This window comes from Nerophis ophidion, linkage group LG02, assembly GCF_033978795.1.
Source record: "Nerophis ophidion isolate RoL-2023_Sa linkage group LG02, RoL_Noph_v1.0, whole genome shotgun sequence".
Lineage (NCBI taxonomy): Eukaryota > Metazoa > Chordata > Actinopteri > Syngnathiformes > Syngnathidae > Nerophis > Nerophis ophidion.
In genome coordinates, this window is record NC_084612.1 from 51,653,696 (window position 1) to 51,661,743 (window position 8,048).

Sequence of the window (8,048 nt, forward strand, 5' to 3'; positions counted from 1 at the left end):
TCTTTGCAAAAAAAATGTTTAGCAGTTTTAACATCAAATATGTTGTCTTTGTAGCATATTCAACAGAATTGGGGTTGAAAATTCTTTGCAAATCATTGTATCCCGTTTATATGTACATCTAACACAATTTCCCAACTCATATGGAAACGGGGTTTGAATGTATTATTTGCGCACTATTTACAAGTTATGTACCAAAAACACGACCACCGAAAAAATACTTTGATCAATGAAAACAGCGCTGCAGAAACCGGCTGTAAACATCTCCTGTTTTGCTAAACATGAGTTCCAAACTCCCTACTGACTAACATGGATGTACCCTTACGAAAATGATGTCATATAAACTGATCTGTGAGAGATTAAAATTAATAAATGTCTTTCAAAATATAGGTTGGGTCAAATTTTGAGCAGATATAGTAAAAATAGACATGTAATAACCTGTTGGAGGGATGAAGTCGGTTTATGGCTGTCATCTGAATTTAGAGAATGTTAAGATAGAACCTCAACAGTTGGTTTCTGCAACAAAACACAAAAATATAATGTCATAACTAATTAATTATAACATTCTCACCACTTTTTGTTGATAAAAATCTGAGCATACAATGCCAGATAAAGGGTAAAAATTTTTACAGAGTTTCAGCTCTTAGACAATTCATTAAGAATGTAACACACACAAAAATCTGGTTCAGAAAATATGAGGACCTGAATTGAGACACTCATTTTAAAGCTTTGACATTAACATTGTAACACACATTTTCTGGTTCAGAAAATATGAGGACCTTATATGAAACACACCTAAGTCTTTCTTGCTTCAAACAATATAAGGACATGACGAGTGCTCACATGTAGAATTTATGTTGTTGACTTGTAACATCTCCTGTTTTGCTAAACATGAGTTCTAAACTTCCTACTGACTAACATGGATGTACCCTTGCGAAAAAGTTGTCATATAAACTGATCTGTGAGAGATTAAAATAAATAAATGTCTTTCAAAATATAGGTTGGGTCATATTTAGAGCAGATATAGTAAAAATAGACATGTAATAACCTGTTGGAGGGATGAAGTCAGTTAATGGCTCACATCTGAATCTGGAGAATGTTGAGATGGAACCTCAACAGTTGGTTTCTGCAACAAAACACAAAAATATAATGTCAAAACTAATTAATTATAACATTTTCAGCACTTTTTGTTGATAAAACTCTGAGCATACAATGCCAGATAAATAGTAAAGATTATTACAGAGTTTCAGCTCTTAGACAATTAATTAAGAATATAAAACACACTAAAATCTGGTTCAGAAAATATGAGGACCTGAATTGAGACACTCATTTTAAAGCTTGGACATTAACATTGTAACACACACTAATCTGGTTTAGAAAATATGAGGACCTTATATGAAACACACCTAAGTCTTTCTTGGTTCAAACAATATAAGGACATGACGAGTGGTCACATGTAGAATGTATGTTGTTGACTTGTAACATCTCCTGTTTTGCTAAACATGAGTTCCAAACTCCTTACTGACTAACATGGATGTACCCTTACGAAAATGTTGTCAAATAAACTGATCTGTGAGAGATTAAAATTAATAAATGTCTTTCAAAATATAGGTTGGGTCACATTTAGAGCAGATATAGTAAAAATAGACTTGTAATAACCTGTTGGAGGGATGAAGTCGGTTTATCGCTCACATCTGAATCTGGAGAATGTTGAGATAGAACCCCAACAGTTGGTGTCTGCAACAAAACACAAAAATATAATGTCAGAACTAATTAATTATAACATTAACAACCACTTTTGGTTGATAATATTCTGAGCATATAATTCTACATAAACAGTAAAGATTATTATAGCGTTTTAGCTCTTAGACTATTATTTAAGAATGTAACATTCACTAAAATGTGGTTCAGAAAATATGAGGACCTGGATTGAAACACTCATTTTAAAGCTTTGAATTAAACATTGTAACACACACTAATGTGGTTCAGAAAATATGAGGACCTTATATGAAACACACTGAAGTCTTTTTTAGTTCAAACAATATGAGTACATGACAAGTGATCACATACAGAATTCATGTTGCTGACCTGTAACATCTCCTGTTTTGTTAAACATGAGTTGTTATTTCCACACTGACTAACATGGATGTACCCTTAAAAAATGTTGTCATATAAACTGATCTGTGAGAGGTTAAAAGGATTAAATGTCTTTTGAAGTATAGGTTGTGTCAAGTTTTTAGCAGATATAGGGCAACACGGTGGTACAGGGGTTAGTGCATGTGTGTCACAAATCGAAGGTCCTGAGTAGTCCTGAGTTAAATCCTGGGCTCGTGATCTTTCTGTGTGGAGTTTGCATGTTCTCCCCGTGACTGCGTGGGTTCCCTCCGGGTACTCCGGCTTCATCTTACCTCCAAAGACATGCACCTGGGGATAGGTTGATTGGCAACACTAAATTGGCCCTAGTGTGTGAATGTGAGTGTAAATGTTGTCTATTTGTGTTGGCCGTGTAATGAGGTGGCGACTTGTCCAGGGTGTACTCCGCCTTCCGCCCGAATGCAGCTCAGATAGGCTCAAGCACACCCCGCCACCCCAAAAAAGGGACAGGTAGTAGAAAATGGATGGATGGATGGATAGTAAAATAGTCAAGTAATAACCTGTTGGAGGGATGAAGTCGGTTTATCGCTCACATGAATCTGGAGAATGTTGAGATAGAACATCAACAGTTGGTGTCTGCAACAAAACACATAAAAATAATGTTAGAACTTATTAATTATAACATTATCAGCACTTTTTGTTGTTAACATTATGAGCATATAATGCCAGATAAATAGTAAAGATATTTATAGAGGGTTTCTGTCTCTTGTCCCGCTCATGTCTTGAGATGAACTTCCCTCGGTACTCGACCACAAAAGAACCTTTTTAAATTGATGCAAGAGCAAATACACCATATCCTGATAAAACAGTTTATCAATTAACAATGTTTGGAATATCTGTTTTAAAAAGGAATAATAATAGTCGTTACTTGACAAAAAATTCAATTACAAACAGAATTACTCTTTCATAAATGTAATTAATTATTAAATTAAGTACAAACCCCGTTTCTATATGAGTTGGGAAATCGTGTTAGATGTAAATATAAACAGAATACAATGATTTGTGAATCATTTTCAAGCCATATTCAGTTGAATATGCTACAAAGACAACATATTTGATGTTCAAACTTATAAACGTTTTTTTGGTGCAAATAATCATTAACTTTAGAATTTGATGCCAGCAACATGCGACAAAGAAGTTGGGAAAGGTGGCAATAAATACTGATAAAGTTAAGAAATGCTCATCAAACACTTATTTGGGACATCCCACAGGTGTGAAGGCTAATTTGGAACAGGTGGGTGCCATGATTGGGTATAAAAACAGCTTCCCAAAAAATTCTCAGTCTTTCACAGGAAAGGATGGGGCGAGGTACACCCCTTTGTCCACAACTGCGTGAGCAAATAGTCAAACAGTTTAAGAACAACGTTTCTCAAAGTGCAATTGCAAGAAATTTAGGGATTTCAATATCTACGCTCCATGATATCATCAAAAGGTTCAGAGAATCTGGAGAAATCACTCCACGTAAGCGGCATGTCTGGAAACTAACATTGAATAACCGTGACCTTCGATCCCTCAGACGGCACTGTATCAAAAACCGACATCAATCTCTAAAGGATATCACCACATGAGTTCAGGAACACTTCAGAAAACCCATCCATCCATCCATTTTCTACCGCTTATTCCCTTTTTGGGGTCGCGGGGGGCGCTGGTGCCTATCTCAGCTACAATCGGGCGGAAGGCGGGGTACACCCTGGACAAGTCGCCACCTCATCGCAGGGCCAACACAGATAGACAACATTTACACTCACATTCACACACTAGGGCCAATTTTTAGTGTTGCCAATCAACCTATCCCCAGGTGCATGTCTTTGGAAGTGGGAGGAAGCCGGAGTACCCGGAGGGAACCCACGCATTCACGGGGAGGACATGCAAACTCCACACAGGAAGATCCCGAGGCTGGATTTGAACCCAGGACTGCAGGACCTTCGTATTGTGAGGCAGACGCACTAACCCCTCTGCCACCGTGAAACCCACTTCAGAAAACCACTGTCACTAAATACAGTTTGTTGCTACATCTGTAAGTGCAAGTTAAAGCTCTATTATGCAAAGCGAAAGCCAATTATCAACATCCAGAAACGCCGCCGGCTTCTCTGGGCCCGAGATCATCTAAGATGGACTGATGCAAAGTGGAAAGGTGTTCTGTGGTCTAACGAGCCCAAATTTCAAATTGTTTTTGGAAATATTCGACACCGTTTCATCCGGACCAAAGGGGAAGCGAACCATCCAGACTGTTATCGACGCAAAGTTGAAAAGCCAGCATCTGTGATGGTATGGGGGTGCATTAGTGCCCAAGGCATGGGTAACTTACACATCTGTAAGTTACCCATCTGTTTGGAACAACATTTGCTGCCACTTAAGCGCCAACTTTTTCATGTACGCCCCTGCTTATTTCAGCAAGACAATGCCAAGCCACATTCAGCACGTGTTCAGCTTCATAAAAAAAGAGTGCAGGTACTTTCCTGACCGGCCTGCAGTCCTATCAAAAATGTGTGGTGCATTATGAAGCGTAAAATACGACAGAGGAGACCACGGACTGTCGAAGGACTGAAGCTCTACATAAAACAAGAATGGGAAAGAATTCCACCTTCCAAGCTTCAACAATTAGTTTCCTCAGTTCCCAAACGGTTATTGAGTGTTGTTGAAAGAAAAGGTGATGTAACACAGTGGTGAACATGCCCTTTCCCAACTACTTTGGCACGTGTTACAGCCATGAAATTCTAAGTTAATTATTATTTGTAAAAAAAATTATTCCGTTTGGATTTACATCTAACACAATTCCCCAACTCATATGGAAACGGGGTTTGTAATTAATGTGTTACTTGAAAAAGAAAAGTTTTAAATATCTAGCATATGCAGTTGAGAGACATTTCACGAGAGCAGAGTGTGTGTGTGCCTTTAAAAAGCTGTGCCTTTTGCCAAGTGGGACGTCAGCGCCCAGACATAGCAGAATAGTTCAGCTGTATTTTTTAGCTTAGCAGTGGCAGTTAAGATAGTTCTGTTGAATGTTTTTGTTTGCGTGTGGATGAGGCCTCTTTCTATTTGATATCGTGTTCGTAATTACTTCCGGGGGTTGCTCTCATTAGTAATAAGATATTACCTGCACTAAACCTTTTGTGCTTCTAACGCTGTCTTGTTGACATACAATCACATCAAAAGTAGCATGCCAGATTACATAAAACGCATCGTAACAGCGTTGTAGCGTACATAAAAGTTATTAGATTACTCGTTACCGGTAAAAGTAACAGCATTAGTAACATCGTTTTCATATACCGCTGTTATACCATCCATCCATCCATCCATCCATCATCTTCCGCTTTTCCGAGGTGGGGTCGCGGTGGCAGCAGCCTAAGCAGGGAAGCCCAGACTTCCCTCTCCCCAGCCACTTCGTCTAGCTCTTCCCGGGGGATCCCGAGGCATTCCCAGGCCAGCCGGGAGACATAGTCTTCCCAACGTGTCCTGGGTCTTCCCCGTGGCCTCCTACCGGTTGGACGTGCCCTAAACACCTCCCTCGGGTGGCATCCTGACCAGATGCCCGAACCACCTCATCTGGCTCCTCTCCATGTGGAGGAGCAGCGGCTTTACTTTGAGTTCCTCCTGGATGGCAGAGCTTCTCACCCTATCTCTAAGGGAGAGCACCCCCACACGGCGGAGGAAACTCATTTGGGCCGCTTGTACCCGTGATCTTATCCTTTCGGTCATGACCCAAAGCTCATGACCATAGGTGAGGATGGGAACGTAGATCGACCGGTAAATTGAGAGCTTTGCCTTCCGGCTCAGCTCCTTCTTCACCACAACGGATCGATACAACGTCCGCATTACTGAAGACGCCGCACCGATCCGCCTGTCGATCTCACGATCCACTCTTCCCCCACTCGTGAACAAGACTCCGAGGGGCCATAGAGGTCGGGTGCATTGTGAGCTGGGCGGCAGCCGAAGGCAGGGCACTTGGCGGTCCGATCCTCGGCTACAAAGGCTAGCTCTTGGGACGTGGAACACTGTAATTCCAAACACTTCTAATTAAAGCCATATAATACAACCTCTATTAGACAGTAAGGAAATGATCCAAATGAGATGTTGATCCAGTTACCATTGATATGTTACATAACAAGACATACCTTTCCAATCATTGATCCACTGGGCCTTAAAACAAGACTTGTCACATCCAGATCACATAAACTCGGTGGCTTCAGCCTCAGGATTACATCTCGCTCTTCTTTTGGGCACGATGTCTATATCATGTGTTGATGCGCCTAACAAATCCACACATAAAAATGAAAAAAGTCAGTGACACAGAAATAAAACAAAGAACTAAACCCTTCAAAAACTGTTAAATTTAGGCTCAATGCAGACATGAAGCTTCTCAAACAAAGTACTAATGTAACAATATCAGTAACATGCCAACTCCACAGTGCTTATCAGCTTGAAATATTTGTATTTGAGAAAAAGTATAAACAATTTGAAGAACTCTAGTCCGTCTTGTTTAAAATTAAGACAAGGTTTACTTGCATAGTTATCAAGGGTGATGGGTCAAATGCAGAGAATAATTTCACCACACCTAGTGTGTGTGTGACAATCACTGCTACTTATAATCTTCCATGCAACTTTAAAAAAAAAAAATCTAAATGCCTTTTGGCCTTGGCCCAGAACTGAAATGCTTTATTTAACCTCATAAAATCAAATCTGGTTGCAATTAATAACAAAAAACATTTTACTGTTCTTTATAATGAACTATTTTCCTATGTTAAAAAACATTGGTCTATTTAATTACGTTAAACTCCATTTTATGCTCACCTGATTCAACCATGCTGCCGAAGACTGTCAAAGATGGTTTGTGGCCAAGATAGATGTCCCCCTTCCGGTGCTGCAGGTCCGGGAAGTGATGTTCACTGAGCGCTCTGTTGTGCTCAAAATCGTGTGTGAAGTTTTGTATTTTGATTATAAATGGTCCTTTTGGAAAACCCTTTTTATATATATTCAATATTAAGTGTGATACGTGAGCTGTATAACTTCCAAGATGAAAATAGTTAACTAGTGATTTAGCCCTCTGTTAGGAGCAGACATCATCCACTGGCCAATCAGGCAGCGCCTAACTGAAAATTGGACCAATCAGACGCCGAGACTCTTCAGAGTGGGCGGAAGTAAGCATCTTGAACACAATGTAAAGTGAATACCTCCAAAAACAATCCCCAATTGAATCCAAAATTTTTCCCAAAGATAAAAATACCAAAATCATGTGCTATTGTAACCATTTGAAAATATTAAATACTGGATGTAGTTTGAATTGCATTTGAATTATCGCCTTTGTCTCAATCAAGGTTGAAGGTTTTTTTTCAGGCACATTTAAAGTAATTATTGTGCGGCATTGTATTTTAGACAACAGAATAGAAAAAAGCCCAATACAGTAAAATACTGAATCAAACCGATTAAATCATCACCATAATCCCTTTATTATTGATTGTCCAGCACAAATCCTCTCCAGATAAACCAAATGAATAGATAAAACTAACATAAAAAAGGTTGAGATCATCAGATCAGTTGAAAATGTGTTATTTGATTTAGAATTCAAAAGTATGTTTATTGCTGTAATGATTATATGTTTTTCAAAATGTTGGAGTGTGTAAGTTTCTGACCCACATGACATATGAGGACATATGACATATGAGGACAAGTGTGTGTGTGTGTGTGTCATAATAGCAAAGATGGCCACTAGGGGCAAAATCGAAGGTGACCAAAAAAATTAAACACACTTTCACACACTTTTTCTGAAAATTTGACAAATGAAGACTTTAGAGATTTTTGGTCTGGGAACATGCTGGGAGGGTCTAGAACACGATAGCATTGCGGGAAATATGGGGACATGGAAAATGTCCCCATATTTCAACAGGTCCTCATATGTA

At 39.2% G+C, this 8,048-nt stretch overlaps 1 long non-coding RNA gene across 2 annotated transcripts in view; it reads right to left on the reverse strand.

Annotated features, from left to right (window-relative positions):
* The window catches only part of LOC133542244 (uncharacterized), a 9,407-nt gene extending 2,402 nt beyond the window's left edge, over positions 1-7,005 (reverse strand). Inside the window, exons 1-6 of one of the 2 annotated variants that reach the window (XR_009804102.1) lie at positions 6,943-7,005; positions 6,267-6,401; positions 2,652-2,727; positions 1,657-1,734; positions 1,046-1,123; positions 436-513 (exon numbers count right to left, since the gene is read on the reverse strand). This is a non-coding gene — a long non-coding RNA (uncharacterized LOC133542244). Of the gene's footprint in view, positions 1-435; positions 514-1,045; positions 1,124-1,656; positions 1,735-2,651; positions 2,728-6,266; positions 6,613-6,942 lie in introns of those variants that run through there. The other variant, XR_009804101.1, reaches the window with a different exon arrangement.
* Between the last annotated feature and the right edge of the window lie 1,043 nt (positions 7,006-8,048).